A 16,630-nucleotide genomic window follows, 5' to 3' on the forward strand; every position below is an offset into this window, starting at 1 on the left:
GGTCCAGGGTGGCTGCACGTGATCTAGGTACCCCCTCACAGTGCAATCAGTAGGACTCAGTCCAGGCCATGCAATGTCATATGGGAAGAGGGGAGCCAAATTGGGTTCAAGGAGTTCTGGCCTAGACATGGAGAAAGGTCGCCCATTCCTCCAACAACAAGCATTTGCTGATGCCTGTTCTGTGGCAGGCAGAGCCTCTGGCAGAGATGCCTCAGCAAATAGGGCTCTGTATCCTCCCCCTCACAGTTGGCAGGGAATGAGGTGCCACACCCATGGCCATACCACCTGCAGCACACCTCACCTCAGGAAGCTAAATAGCTTAGAGCCTGGTTAGTAATTGGTTGGGAGAATGAGACACAGAATTATTTCAAAATTCTTTAATTTTTATTTACATAAGTTTCAAACAAGGAAAACAGCTTTTGAACACATTCCTAGCTTAATAATAATAATAATAATAATAATAATAATAAAAAGATCCACAATTCTTCTACATAAGTATATTAATTAGGAAAGAACAGCCAACACAGGCAGCATCCGTGGCACTCGTGGGTTTACAGTTGCAAGGGAACAAGCATGAGTCTTTACAAGAATCCAGGAAGTATTCTAACAAATGTCTCCTTTCAAGCACAGTAGTTACAAGAAGTATTTTAGCAAATACATTCTTTTTTAAACATTCACAGTCTCAAGGTAACACAGGAACAGCCGCTGGGAGATAACTACTCAAATTTTGACTCTCACAGGCTACTGCTTTCAGTAAACACTGAGAAACTCAACCTCCAGATGTCAAGAGTCTTGGTAAGCATGGATCTGATGTAACTGTTACCGTGAGTGGTATGTTACCTTACCGAGCTTCTAATCTTATTGTTTGTTTAAACAAAGAACACTTGCTAATCTAGTGCTTCTGTCAATGACTTTGGTGCTCAAAGAATTCATGTCAATCTAGAAAGTGTCAGGTACCACCCCAGGCAGGCCCCAGGTGGGCACTGGGATCTTGGGCTGCAGTCCTGATGTTGGAGAAGCCCCTGTCCAGTGGGGAGAGGGACCCAGAGATAGGCTCCTCTGTGTCAGTTCATGGCTCGAACTGGGTAATGGCAATGAGAACATGAATTTACCCTGGGAAAGAGCAGGAGACAAAGGGCGTGTCAGAAGGGTACCTGGGAGCTGGGTCCTAAAGTGAGCAGGAACAGTCTAGAAAGTAAAGAGAAAGGGATTCTAGCAAAGGGATCTGCAGGTGCAAAGACCAGGAGCTACATCCCACAGGTTATAGAATATCTAGAGAAGAGCTTTGTTTGGGTTAGGATTGTGGCTATCCTCAATTTGTCCTCAACACAGAAGTCAGAGTGATCCTTTACAGATACAAATTAGATCACAATTCTCCCTGACCCAACCCCTAAAAGCTTCTATTGCATTTAGAGTAAAATCTAAAGTCTGACCGTGGCCTGCAAGCCCCTGCACGATCTGAGTTTCCTCCCCCTCAAGCTATAAGCTCCAGACTCTTTCTGTTCCTTAAATTGGTAAGGTGCCTTCCAACCTTGGTGCCTTCCAACCTCAGGGCCTTTGCACTTCTTGCTCCCTGGTGTAGAATATTCCTCCTCCAGATCTTCCTTTGATTGCTCCTTCTCATTCAAATGAACATTGGTTCCAATGTCCCCTCTTAGGAGCTGGTTCCTTGCATGAAAACCAAAGCAGCACCTCTCGTGCCCCAGTCATTGCCCATCAGCTCAACTCCAAAATTATCTTATTTATCCAGTTGGTCGCAGTGATCTCCATAGAGACCCCAGCCTAGTCAGCTGTGGTCACTGCTGTGCCTCCAGTCCCTAGAACAATACCTGGAATATACCAAGTGCTCAGAAAGTATTCATTCAATGAATGAGGAGACTTAGAGAAGTCTTTGGGCTTCTCCCAAGCCTTGGAATATTTGAGAAGCAGAGGAAGGAGCTCCTTCCCCTGCTGTGCCCAGACTGTGAGGAGAAAGGGGAAAAGTGCTAATATATGGATGGAGGGACAGAGATGTATTTGAGAGCACTGGATTAAGCCCAAATGGGTCCAGTTCCTCTATCCCAGGCCAGCGACAGGCCACTCTGCACTTCCTGATGCTCACAGGAGGCTAGTGGGTCTGACCCTGGGGAAAAGAGGAGGGAGTGTGAGCACAGATAAAAGACTTGGAGAGCAGCCAGGCTCACAGCTCTCCAGATCCTCCCCACCTTAAGCACCTCTGCACCCCAGAGAGTAGAGGTCAAGATTGAGGCTAAAGGGAATCAGAATTTCCTATGGCCAGCTTAAATGCTCATGTCCTCCAGCCTTTAGCCTGGCTCTTGCAACGCCCAGAAAATGATGCCTTGCCATTACCTGACAGATCCCTACTCATCCTTCAAAGGTCAGCTTGGAAATCTTCTTCTAGAAGTCTTCACTGACCTTCCTCTGCTCCTGCCAACCCTCTCCAGGCTGAGTTTGGAGCTCACCCCTTGTCAGAGCCTTTATTCTAGTTGCTTGCCTCTCGAATCACACACCTGGCCTTCAGTTGCTGCTCAGCCAATTGCTGTGCCATCTCTTTGAGCCTCAGTTTCCGCATCTGTGAAATGGGAGGAATAAACATCTTGCAAGTATGTTCTGAGAATAATGTGGGGAAGTATCTGTAGCTGGTGAGTCACAGGTATTTAATAAATATTAGATATGATAATGATGAAGAAAAAAATCTGAACCTACGCCAAATGCCTAACTGGTGGTCAGTTGAGCACTGGTGGGGAAAAAAAAAAAAACTGGACTGAGAATCCAAACTCCCTGCTCTGCCATTCTGTCTGTGGTTTGAGCAGGTGTCATACTCCCAATTCAGCATCCCACTCCCTCTCTGCAAGATGGAATTCCTAAAGCCGTCCTCAGAGGATTGCGGCAAGGATTAAATTTATTCCGTCATCTTTCAAATATACAAAGAAGACCTATGATATGTCTAGTACTGGGCTCAGTACTACTTAGTTAGACTTAAAATGATCAAGGTCTGTTCCTTGTACTTGTGGGGAGTGGGGACCCGAGGCCGGGAATCACAACAGCGTCGTTCACATAGACAGATAGGCTTGCATTCATCTGCCCACTGCCTACTGCGTGCCAACCTGGGAGCCAAACAGGTAAGACTCCTGCCCTGACAATCTTCCAAACAGCAGCTGATGTTCATGAAGCATTTACTGCATGACCTTGGATTTTAGTTCCTTAAGCTTCCCGAAACAGATACAATTAACAGCTACCTCATCGGGTGACAGCCAAGATTCCAAGAATTAAAGCCCATGCAGCATAGAGCAGAGGTGGTGGCACCTCGTAAGTGGTCAACAAATGGGAGCCCTGATTCTATTTATTAGCTCATGAGGTAGCAGCCTCGTGTTTAGAGTGTTACATGTTTTATCTCATTTAATCATTTAATCCAAGGTGACAAGTACTAAGATACTACACGTGAAATCGCCTATAAACTTAAAAACTCTGCATATGTGAGTGCTTCTTTACGTTTCAGAGAGGCGACAGAGGATCAAGGATGGTACAGAGAGGCCCGGCTAGGGGTAAGATCAGCCAGACAAAAAGCTTCTGGAAGGTGAGTCTGGACAGAGGGAACCGCCCTTCTCCTGCAAATCCAGCCGTTTCTGCTACTGCAGAAGGGCAGATTCAAACAGGGCAATTTAAAAACATGTAAAAGACATAAAGCGAGAGCAGCTGTGCACAGCTGCCGCTGAGCGCCCCATCGCTGCCTCGCTGTGGACTCTAAATGACAATAAACCTTCCACCCCTTATAAATTAAGCAGACTTTCAAAAAAACCATATCTCCTCCTGCAACTTTTTATGGCTGTTTGGCAACTTTAATCATTTTGCAAAATGCAATTCCTGGCCATAAATTCTCTCCCAAGTACAGATTTAGGGAGATCTAGAGGACTGCGGCGGGTTGATAGGTAAGTTTTAATCTGACAAGGCCAAAAAGTCTATTAGATTTATAGGGAGGCAGCAGATACCCTGTAATTACACCAGGCTCGACCTCTGGGGAATCTCGAATGCAAGGAGGAGTGAGGGGAGAGAGCGGGAAGGAAGCAGCAGGGGCAGCGGCTGGAACCCCCATCTGTCAGCCCCTGGACTGGCCTTTTGGTCCCAGGCCGTGAAGACTCCTACTCAGGCTAACACCTTGGGTTCCAGATCACTGAAGCCTGTGATTGATACACGTCCACACACACGCACTCATACACTGTGCCTGTGACTGGCGCCTGTCAGGAGCTCTTTGAAGGAGGTCACATGTCCCTGAGTAGGGCAGAGAGAGAATAGAAGGCATGGGTTTCACTCAATTACACATCCAAGAAACACTTCGTCCACGTTTGTGCTATATGCCACACACTGCATGGTGCAACAGGGCAGTGTGCAGGTTGTGTCCTGCTCAAAGTACCTGGCTAAAAAGCACTGGACATTTGCAACTCAGGCCACTCCAGCCTGGTGGAAGAATACCTGTTCCTACTCAGATTTCCCATCAGCTTGCAGCTGACTGCCCCATGCCAAGGTGCCCATCTGTCTACAGCCCCCAGCTTTGATCACAGGGTGCTCAGTCTAAGGAGACGCCCAGGAGCAAACTGGCAGTCTGCAGGCCAGAGCAGACCTTTAAAATTTGTGAATATGAAACAGGCCTTTCTTTTCCTTTCCAAATCCAACCACTCCTTATTATCTCACACTCAGAATTAATTTATATTCGCTTCTGGCCCTAATGTGAGTTTGAGACCCTTGGAAGAGGTTAAGGGTGGTGATGGGAGAGGTAAGGGTGCCAAGGGACACTAGACATAGCATCCTGCCCAAACCCCCTTTGGAAGTGTGGTGGACAGAAGAATGGACCCCAAGGGACCCACGTCCTAATCCCAAAGATGGAGAATATGTTATGTCACATAGCACACATGGGAATTAAGGTTGTGGATAGACTTGAGGGTTCTATCCAGGGAGATTATCCTGGATTGTCTGCGTGCACCCAAGGTCATCACATGGTCTCTTACAGTAAGATCAGAAGGCAGAAGGGTCAGGGTAGAGTGATGCTGTGTGAGACGGCTGAACAGCCATGGCTGACTCTGAAGATGGAGGAAGGGGCCAGAAGCCAAGGAATGTGGCTGCCCCTAGAAGCCAGGAAGGCAAGAAAACAGACCCTCCCCTTGGCCTTAGAAAGGAAACACAGCCCTCTGATAATTTGATTTTAGCTCAGTTTGTCCCATCTCAGACTTCTGACCACTGGGATTATAAAATGACCAATTTGTGTTGTTTAGCACCTCTAAATATGATGATTTGTTATAGCAGCAGTAGGGAACAAGTGACAGTTAAGCCAAAGCCTGAGAAATTTGGGTCAGAAGTGTTTCAGGTGAAGGGAAAAACACTCACACTGTCATTCTTCCCCAGTCCTCAGTTTGCCCCCAGATCTCTGGACTTCAGTTTGGTCATCCTGGGGATGCAACTGTTACTTACACATGGGTTCAGAGTGCAGGCAGAGGCTGCCAAAGAGCCTGAGTCTCAAATGGGTTATTTAGGGGTGATATTTATCAGATATGCGTCAGGACCTGTCCTAGGGATCTTCTGTGGTTTATCTTCACAAGCAGCGTTGAACACTGGATGAACAGTGGCTGAGTTCCAGTCCACCCTACACCTGGCACAAACGTATAGCTGTTTCTTAACCTCTCTTGCTGCATTTCCTCACCCGCGCAGTGGTGACAGTCACAGCACATCCTAGGGACATTCTGGAGGTTACATGAGACAGTTCACAGAATGCACTTGGACAGTGAGTGTGTGGCATTGAGGAGTTACTGGCCATCATTATCAGATATGGCAGACATACTTAGTAACCCCCGTGCCCTGGTCTTCTGGTGTTCATGCACTTGTTCCATCTCCTCCTATGAGTGTGGGAAGGACCCATAACTCACTTCTAACTAACAGAGTGTCAAGATGATGGACTGTCACACCCATTCTTATATTACACCACATCAAACTCCATCTTAGCAAGTTGGAGGTACAGAGTCTTCATGCAGGTTTGATGAAGTAAGCAGCCATGGTAGAGAAGCCCCAGGCCAGCAACTGTGGGTGATACTCAGAGTTGAGGGTCACCTCTCACAGACAACCACAAAAAGCAAAGCTTTTGTTCCTACTACGGCAAGGAAATGAAGTCTGCCAACCATCTGAGTGAGCACAGAAGCAGATCCTCCCTGGTCAGTCCCCCAGATGAGAATGCATCCCAGCAGACACCTTGGTTATGGCTTTGTGAGAACCTCAGAAGACGACCCAACTAAGCCATGCCCAAACCCTGAGTCACCAAAACTGTGAGAAAAGTCTGTTGCTTAAATCCTCTAATTTTGTGGTAATTTCTTAGAAATTGCACAGAAATGGGCAATGAATACATCAGGTAGGTAGTATGATTTTTCCCATTCTACAAATAGGAAGTGCAGGGTTGGAAAAGGTGAGTTCCCTCACCAAGGTCACACAAGTTAGAAGCACAGCTAGAACCCAAGTCCACGGGTGTCTGATTCTAGCACACCAAGCTGCCTCTCTCTCCTTAGGACAGCCAGCTCAACTGTCACCAGTCCTTCAGGCTTCATTGCCTCCTTCTTGATTTGCTTCCACTTCTTTCTGCTCTCCACCTTCCTCCAACCCCTCGTCCTTCTCTCTGGCTTCCTTTCTCCCCTCCTTGCTCCTCCTCCTCCCTTCCTTCTTCCCTGGCACAAGACATTTACTTCATAGTGACAGTCCCTGACCGCCCAAACTTCTCCCTATGGGGACACTAGGGCTCCCCCAACCATAGGCTCATTGCTGACAGAAACAAGTGGGGAACCCACACAGCTTTGATCCACTTGGCCAGAACCTAGATGCCCACGTCTCTGTCCCCTGACCTCACTGAGAGCCTGAGTTCTTCTCCCAAGGAGCCAGAGTCAGGATTCCTGAGGCAGATCCATGGCTCAGGCCAGGCCCACCCCACATGCCCAAGTCACACCAGCTGATCAGGGGGCCTAACAGGTAAGAAGCTCTAATCCCATCTACAAGCCCCTGACCCCCACCTCCCTTCTCACAAAAGAGAGAGGGGCTTCTTTAAAGATGGAACAGAATAAAATATAGATAAGCATTAGTCAAATGAAATTAATGTTTCCAATATTGTTTGAGGCTGCTTCACATGCATCACACATTTGTGAAGTTGCAGTTCATCACATGGGGATATTGCAGTTATATATTAGCTAGCTGGCTGTCGGGTGGCCACTCCAGCAGCTCTCTCTGGACCCCAGGTCGCCCTTCACAGGCAAAGTCAGCCTGGATGACATCCATCACCTTCATCTGCCGACATGTCCCCAGATGCTAATAAAAGGCCTTGCCCCCAACAACATATGAATATTTAAATGACAGTTAATTATTCAGCATATAATGATATTATTAGCATCCACTTTATTGCTGGCTGTGGGCCCAGTCAAGACTTGCCCCACACTGAGGAAGTGCCAAAAACCAGGCAAGCCCCATGTCTTCTGTGTCTGCAGCAACCCTTCATTATTTGGGGGAGATGTCAATCCACAGAAATGATCTCAAAGATCTCCCCACCTGTTCTGTGTCAAGCCCAGACCTGTGCGGGGTCTGAGGAGGCGACTCAGCCCCGCTCACTGAGTGATCATAGTCTCGCACTAACTTTGCGGGAGCATCAGTGGTTTCTCCAAACATCTCATGAAGTCAGGCCCATTTTTATCCCCCCTTTCCTTAGAAGTGAGAAAAAAATGAAGTTTGGAGGCATGCAAGGTCACACAGTATGTGAAGGAGCTTGGATTCAAACCCAGGTGGCCTGAGTCCAGAACTCTTGCTCTACCAGCCATGAAGTATGTCCCAGATACCAGGAAGAAGCACTGTGACAGATGTAAGCAAGAGGTTGTGATACCTGGCAGTGAGGCTGAGTTTAGATGGAGATAAAGTGGGAATAGCTTCTACAGGATAGCACTGGAGCTGGACCTTGGAGAAGAAATTGGCCTGGGTGGGGAGGGGACAGCCAGACAAAGGGAACAGTGCACGCAAAGGCTTGGGGAAGGAAGGCACATTGAAAAGGGTAAGATTCTGGAATTCATGCAGCACAGTGTGTGTACGGGATACATAATGAGAAAATGGCTTGGGAATAGATCACAGAAGGCAGGGGGCAGAGGGAGCAGGCTAGAGTTTGTGTTTTCTTCTGAAGGCCCTGGGGAGTCTGGGAAGTTGTGGCAGACTGCAAAAGTGGAGAGAAATTTCTCCTCCCAAAGAGACATGGGATTGTTCTCCACCCCATTCTCCCCACATGAACTTGGCCATGTGACTTGCTTTAGCAAATGGGATATGAGCAAATGGGATTCAGACAAAGATTTGAAAAATGCTTACCTGTGAGGCTTGGCCTCTTTCTGTTCTTAGAGCCCAGAGACCACCATAGAAAAAAGCTAGGAGGCCACCTGAAGAGATGAGGTGTTCCAGCTGAGCTCAGCCCAAATTCCAGACAGCTTGCCAACAACCAGACACTTTGACAAGGCCATCCTGTATCCAGCCACCAGTTGACCAGAGAATTGCAGAGTAAGACCAGCTGGCCAATAGAATCTAAGTTAAATAAAGCCACGGTAATTTTAAGCTACTCTGATTTGGGGTGGTTTGTTAGGCAGCAGCAGCTGACTGATACACAGATGTGAAGAAAGTTGGCCTGACCAAGGTGTTTGAGAAAGATTACTCTGGGCACAAATGCAAGACAGGTTACAAGTTGGTGAGATTGGCAGCTGGAGACCTGTGAGGAGGCAGAGTCCAAGTGAGGTCATGAGGTCTAACAGCAGGAGGAATGATGGAATTAGACTTCCCCTGGTGTTTCCCAGGGAAGCCCTGTGATGTCAGGGAAATGTCTCTGTGGCTAATTGTGCACACACACACACGTGTGCACGCCCTGCACCCCACCCACACCTGAGTTACCTTGGGGGCCCACCCAGGGAGAACCAGTATCCTCATGTCTATGTCGTCTCTCCCTTCCCACCTGCACCTCCATCAGCTCACATGCCCCCACCCCTCTGCTTTGCTGTCCTGTTCTTCACTCAGCCCCTTCTCCTCTCTGAGAAAGAATTACAAAAATGACAGACAAAAAAGTGGAAGCTGCAAAGAGTTCTGGACATGGGTCCAGACTCTCACCTGCCTTCCACACCCAGCTCTACCTCCACTGGCTGCATGACCTGCAGAAAACTTCTGCTCCCATTTGGGCCTCAGTTTTCCCGAATGCTTTCTGCCTAACAGTGGGTTTGAGACCTAATCCTTTGGATTACCAGGATTAGGAGACTCCTGACTCACTGCTATACCTTGTTCCATTTGCACTGATTTCTTGGGAGAGGCAAAAGATGTGCCTACTCACTCACTCTACCCAACCAGGCGCAGGTAATGTCACAGGAGACTGGTAAAAATAGCCATTGTCTGAAAGCATCTTCCCCAAAGGCTCATCCCAGTGTTCAGTCCCTTAGAGCCACCACCCAGGGACTCCTGAGGACCAGAGTGCATGAGGCTAGCCTGGCATGATGGACTCTGGGCCCCAGATGAGTTCATCCAGAATCCTGGAGACAGGGACTGCAGGGAGGGATGCACTGTGCTCGGGTAGAAGGGACTCAGGACCTAGAGTAAGAAGATCGAAGTGTGAAATTGACTCCGCCTCTCACTTACCTTGCCAGAACTTTCGCCAGGTGAGGTAGGCACCACAGCACCCCGCAGCTGCTGGCTTCCCAATAGTTATTTAATAAATGTTCATTTCTTTCTCCACCCCTGCCACTTCTGAACCTAAGCTCTTCATCTGTAAAATACGTCTGTCCATGTCCTCGCCTCAAAATTGTTTTATGAGTCCAGATAAGAAGTTCTGCAAAGTACTGACAGATAGTAGATGGCCATTAAACCTTATTTTGTATTTTCAAGTTGCACATCAAGAAAGGTTCAAAGAAACTGGATACACCCCTGACACATGGTAACATGAAGTGCACAGGCCAGGACCTGGTCCTGTCAGCAGTGTCTCATTTGAACCCACTTTAGCATCTAGATCTAACTTCCACTTTACTCCTTTTTGGAAGGTGAGGGGTGTGATATCAAATGATATCAGGAGAAAACAAGCAGATAAAGTTAACATGGAGAATCGTCCATGGGAAAACTGGCCTAGAATCTTCAAAAAGACCGTGATAAGGAAAAAGCAAAAGTTAGAGGACTATTTGAAAGTTTAAAAGATCAAAATGCAAAACATAAAATATGTACCTTGATTGGATTCTAGTTCAAATTTTCTATTAAAAAGTAAAAAGTATATATAAAGCCAGGGATTACATGCCTATAATCCCTGCACTAGTGGGAGGATTGCAAGTTAGAGGCCAACCTTGTCTATGTAGTGAGATCCTGTCTCAAAAAAAACAAAACAAAACAAACATACAAACAAAAAGTCACCACCGGGGAGAGAGAGAGAGAGAAGAGACAGATATAAAAAATTTACTAGGACAATTGGGACATATGAATATGAGCTAATAATAACTGATGTTATGGAATTGCTATTAACTTTCTACATAGGATGATGGCATTGTGGATATGAAGATGAACATTACTATTCTTAGATGAAGTATTGTGTATGAGAATCATGATGGCTACAAATCATCTTCAAATACTTTACCAAAAAGGGAGAGATATAACAAATATGGCAAAATGTTTTTTAAATGCAGAATCTACATGCCTGGCTTATGGATAATAATTAGACTATTCTCTCATCTAATCTATAAGCTTGAAATTATCTGAAATTAAAAGTTGAAGATTGGAGAAAAAAAACTCAGGATCTAGAATGTCAGAAGCAAACTCAGCCAGCTGCAGAAGCCCTGCCTGGCCAACACAGCTGGGCAAGGACAAGGACAAGGGTTGAGTCACCATTGGAAGGGGTCCTTCCGGTCTTGGCTCCAAGCTGGGGAGGGCAGAGGGTCGGGGGCCCAGCTGCAGCCCTACCTCCCCCCACACTCCTCTTGGAAAGGTCAGCTTCCCAGACATCAAGGAGGGCCCTGTCCCTGGGAGAGGCTGGAGCAAGAAGTGTTCTGTGAAGCTCACTGCTCCCTAGCCGGGAGGTGACCACATGGGCACAGGCGCCAGGGGACAAGAACACTTTTGTTTTTGCCAATCTAAAGTTGAGGTCCCTGGTGCAAGAGTTGCCATAAAATGTTCCCATGGCAACTTCTCCCCACCTCCTGTCTCTGCTGGAGGATGGGAGGACAGCTGTCTGGGCCAGGATAAGTTTGGGGTTCAGATCACAGGGACTTCCAGGCCGCGTGGGCCAGGCCCAGCAGAGCTAACAACCTGAAGACCCAGCAGGGAGGGGACGTCTGGAAGACAGAACTAAGGGTGGCTCAGACCCTCCAGAGAGAAAGCAGTCAGGCCCTGGATAAACTTTGCAGGGATGATGTCTTGAGTTTTAAAGCATCCATGAAGCTCTGAGAGCTCTTCCACCGCCTGGGTCCCCAAGGCACTGGCCAGACTTCAGAATCCATGGGAGGGGCCATGAATCCCGTTGGATGTGGGGGGTAGGTCTCAGCACCCTATTGGACCTGACTGAGGACACATAAAGAGACTGGGAAGTTGTGGGAGCCAGGGCAGCTAGGGTTTGTTGAGTGTATCCAAAGTACCATCTGCTGAGTGTGGGCTCTGCACCAACCATCCAGTCACACTAGACATCCTATACTAAGCAAGTGCCCTCCCACTTTTGTTTGTATTTTGTTTTTGAGACAGGGTCTGTGCCTGGGGTGGCAAAGAACTCATCCTGCCTTTACCTCTCAAGTAGCTGGGACCACAGTCATGCACCACCACACCCGGTCTGGGTATGTTTCTTAATTCTATCAGAGGGTGTGGACCCAGTGTTCTCCTGTGGTCTTATCTCCTAGGGAGATAAGAAATGGTGCCCAGCTCACGAAGCACAGCAAATCAGGACCCACACCCAAGTGGCTGGTCATTCTTGTCCACAGAGTGATCCAACACAGCACATAAACAATGGGCCATTAAAGCTCCAAGTGCAGGCAGTGAAGGTATCCCAGAGTGGGTCTTGCTGGACATAGTTTAGTATATTTCCAGATATTCCCTGAAATAGGGGTTCAGAGGTTGGATGAGCTACAAACTATGGACTTGACGTTAGCTCTGAAAGTCCTGGAGTCAAGGAGACTCACAGTCCTGTTTAACCCAATGCTTCCCAAAATGACTTGCCCCAAACTCTCTTTCTTACACAGTGCTTCTTAACTGTTCCAGTTACAGTGTGTTAGAACACCTTCAGGAAGGTCTGCTAAGAGAGCCATAGTTTAGCATGTGGAACAAGGCTAGCTTTTGTATTCCTTTGCTTTCAGAAAAGAGCCCTTTTCACTGTGCTTCTTTTGGAGATAGGGTTTTGATTTTTTTTTCCAGGTTGGCCCGGACCATGATCCTTTTCTTTTAAACTTCCTGCCATCATAGGGATGACAGGTGTGCACCACCAAGCCCAGCTATTGGTTGAGATGGGTTCTCATAAACTCCCTGCCTGGGCTGGCCTCAAACGACCATCCTACCAATCTCAGCTAGGATTACAGGTGTGAGCTATCAGTGCCCAGCAACCTCTTTTAAAATTAGACCCCAACTCAACTGGAACAACAAAAATTCTTTTATGAGTCTAAGTCTAACCAGGAGAAGAGAAACCACATCACAAATATGCAACAGAAGGAATTTAGTGCAGAGATAGGTTACATAGGTTATAATAAATATGAAATCCAACCACATGACAGTAAGGACAGAGATGAGCAGGAAGCCATTGTCACCTAGATTGTGGTAACAAAGGGAGAATGTTACTGAGCCCAGGGGCTTAGGCAGTGCAACAGAAGGAACTACAGAACATGGGGAAATTGTGGCCATGGAGGGAATACAGTTGCTCCAGGAGACACCACGAGGCAGAAAAGAGAAGGGGACAAATATCCTGGCTCCTCTGTCCTCCTCCACAAGTACTAGACTTAACCTTATAGGAAACTGTATGTCATTCTTATGCCAGAGCAGATTGTGCTGGTCTCCTGTTGTGGCCTTTGTAACTAGGAGGTCCCTTCAAGTACTGATTAAGATCCATGGTGTCCAGAGTGGGCACCATGGGGGAGTGCTTACATGCAGGGGAGATAGGCATTAGGGCACAGGAGAGGGTATGTGTGCATATGTGTGTCAGCATACCGAGTGTGAGCACACATGTGTTATGTGTGTGTGGATACTCTGTGAGGAGGGGATGGAGGAGAGCACCTCATTTTCCTGGGTTGGCAGTTTTGTGGCGCAATGCCTCTGGGAGTCGGGTGCTCGCTGCACGTCCTGGTGTTCCTTACAGCCGTTTTGCCTGCAGCAGTCACACAGTTGAAAAATCTGAGTCCATGTGACTGTTCCGAGACTCTGCAAAGGCAAACAAGTAGGACCCTTGGCCATTTTGCAATTCCTGCTCATTAGACATGTCTGGGGCCTTGCGAGTGAGCTCTGAGGATAAATAAGTATAAATATTATATTTGCCTCCAGGTTATCTTTAAAAATGTATTTCCCTCTCCCTCTACCTGCCCCCCCAACCCCCGCCAGCAGCTGTCACAGCCTCCTGAAAGCTCCTGGGTATCAGAAGCACCATCCAGAGAGTCCAGGGCCCTTAGCAAGTCATCTGCTTCCCCTGGGCTGGCCCCATGGCCTGGTCCATGGATGGCCAGAGACAGCAGCACATCCTGTGAACTTCTTGGTGCCCCTGGAGAGCAGAGAGAAGAAGTATGAATGTCCTCTGGTTCTGAGAGTCTACACCTCCAAGCCACACAGAGATAGCAAGGGGCTTTGTCCTCACCAGTTGGACCTCCCTGACATGGCCAGGGCCACAAAGGAGCTATGGTCAGAAACAAGGCCTAGTGCACCCTCAGTTGTCAGATGCCACCATATAGGAGGGACTGAGACCCCACAATGGGGCTGAGGAAGTCCAGGTCATCTCCAATGTGTGGGCCTTTTGGTTTTTGAGAAAGTAAAACCTGTGTATGGCTATACCACTCCAAACGCGCCCAATCTCGACTGATCTCAGAAGCTAAGCAGGGTCGAGCCTGATTAGTGCTTGCCTGGGAGAAAGCAAAACCTACTCAAAGAGCTCAAAGGAAAGAGGGTGTGGGGGGAAGGATGTGTGCATTTTGTTCCCTCCCTTTCTCCCCCACCACCATGATCAACCGAATCAGCAGTGTTTTTCTGGGAGGGATTGGGGAGTTGGTGTTTTTTAAATAGCTACACATGTTTGGTGAAATGAAAAGAGAGTAGAGTAAGGGCTGAGCCTGGCTCTTTAAACTTTGGAGGGCTGTGGGTCTAGCATCTGCATTGCTCCCCAATGCCTCTGTGAGTCCCCTCCTCCCTTCCAGGGCTCCAGCAAAGTGGTCACTCTCTATCCATGGCAGCCTTCAGTGATCCAAAGAAAAACAGGGTTTCCTGCATCCTTTTCCAGGCTGGTCTGCCTCAGTCCTGCCTCCTGGGGCAGTATTTCCAGTCCACAATCTAAACCAGCTCCAAGTCACTGTCCTCCAAATGAGTCCATCTGCCACTGTCTTTTAAAATATGGGACACAGAGAAATCTGCTCAGTGTCCAGCCAAAATAGCAGTTCATGGGCTGCCCCTGTCATCATTGGAGAACCTGTCTTCCTCCTCTTGCCTGGACTGGACTCAAGCCAAGAGACCCTCTTAGATTCTCTATAGAGAGGAAGTTACCTAACCTCCACCATTGCATAACAACAATAGCTATCATTTATTTATTATTCCAGTGTACCAGGCACAGGGCTGATTGCTTTACATGCATAATAATAAAGGTAGACTTATTCTCATTTTCCAGATAAGAAAACTAAGGTCTAAGAGTGGTTAAATAACCATGATAACTTCTTCTGGGAAGAAGTAAAGACAGTTTTTGAACCTGGGTTGTCCTCACCCTAAAGCTGTACTCTTAATCCCAGCTCTACACGGCCATGGAATCTCCATAAAACAACAGAATCTACCTGCTTATATGGACCCCTGTAGTAACACAAAGGACATGGGAGCTTTGGAGTCTCACATGGAGATCAGGACTCCCTCATAATCCTGTGAAGGTTGAAGCATCCTTCTTATTGGGGTATCATTTGTCTACACCGTGGCCAGCAGCCAGCATCATGTCTTCTGACTTGCTGGGCTGCTTGTGATGTGACCAGAGGCTATGGGCTACACCGAGCTTGGAAAACTTAATTTGCATGTAAGATGAAAAGAGGCTCATTAATGAAATACCCCTAGAAATCTTCAGACTCTGCCCACCCAACTGTACATGGGGAAAACCAGAGCTGGAGAAGGGAAGAGGCAATTCCAATACACAAAGTGACTCAGAACAGCCATAGAGATAGTTTTCGTCTCATATACCAGTCTAATAGGTTGACTAGATTTGAGTATTGTATAGGAAAGAATTCTGAAGCCACATGGGGGGAGAAATGCTATAGTTAACTGGTAATGTCCCCTCCTGGTCTCAGGAAGAAGTAATGGAAACAAGCATACTAGGTAATACCAACCCTGTAATAGAGAAAGGTCTTATGACTCCAAGTTCAACGTCTAACAAGCACAAGCATTCTAGTCAATTACAAAACACTCAAGAAAATTCTATTCCAGAAACTTATGAGACAAAGTTATCTCAAATTGTCTCAGTGGTTGTTTTGGGAATGCCCCATTTGGTTTCAAGGAACTGAAAACTGACTCAAGTTAGCTTAAGAAATGAGAACTGGTTGTCAGGATATCGCAGGCAATCTCATGGGTACTCAAGGACAGGAAACAAAATATCTAGCCCACAGGAACCCAGAAATAGAACTATCGCTCAGTAACTGAGGCCATCCTGTTGACCTCTTAAAGCCACATGTGGCAGAAACTACTGGCTTCCTATACAGCAGTACTTTCTTCCTTGCTAATGGAACAGAGTTTGCTCAGAAACCAGGCAGTAATGGGTCTAGCCCAAGGAACATATCATGACAGGTCTAACCCAGTGTTGCCAGTCATACTCCTCTTGATTGCGATTAGCTTATTCCAGTTCTGGGCAACGTCCTAGAAGGAAAACTCTGTGGGGCGCTTAATAAAAGAAACAGACATGAAGAGCAACCGACGGTTCCCTTTCAGCCTAAAATGTGACCACGTGATTGGTCTATTGATCTGGTGTTAACCCCTGACCCAATCACCTATAAGCTATTATGGGATCACCTGCTGCAGCCACTTTGCCAAAATGGAGGAGACATCCCCCACATTGTGAGGGAAGCAAGATAAAAAGCTGGGAAGAAACTTGAGATCTTTGAGCCACCAACTGCAGGTGGGAATTTGTCCTAGTTTCTCGTGTCCTGTTACATGAGATAATAAATGGATCGATCATTTAAACCTTTTTCAGTTTGAGATTCTATTGATTGATACTAAACACCTTCATACTTAACTTCATCGTCTCCACACCTCAATGTCCTCATCATAAAAGGATTTTCTGAGGGTTAAAGGAAATGGTGAATAGAAAACACTTAGAACAGTGCTTTGCAATGGTGACTGTTAGAAGTCATCATTATTTGTGCTTCTGGGTCCAATTCCTCCCCTCCCTGCAAACTGCCATTTCCCCCATCAAAACGTGAAG

At 47.1% G+C, this 16,630-nt stretch overlaps 1 long non-coding RNA gene across 1 annotated transcript in view; it reads right to left on the reverse strand.

The window, feature by feature from the left end:
* Positions 1-480: 480 nt before the first annotated feature.
* LOC109692787 (uncharacterized) overlaps positions 481-16,630 on the reverse strand; it is a 128,867-nt gene continuing 112,717 nt past the window's right edge. The window contains exon 5 of the long non-coding RNA XR_012449954.1: positions 481-2,572. This is a non-coding gene — a long non-coding RNA (uncharacterized lncRNA). The remainder of the gene's footprint in view (positions 2,573-16,630) is intronic.

The sequence above is a fragment of the Castor canadensis genome, chromosome 7 (assembly GCF_047511655.1).
Source record: "Castor canadensis chromosome 7, mCasCan1.hap1v2, whole genome shotgun sequence".
Taxonomy (NCBI): Eukaryota; Metazoa; Chordata; class Mammalia; order Rodentia; family Castoridae; genus Castor; species Castor canadensis.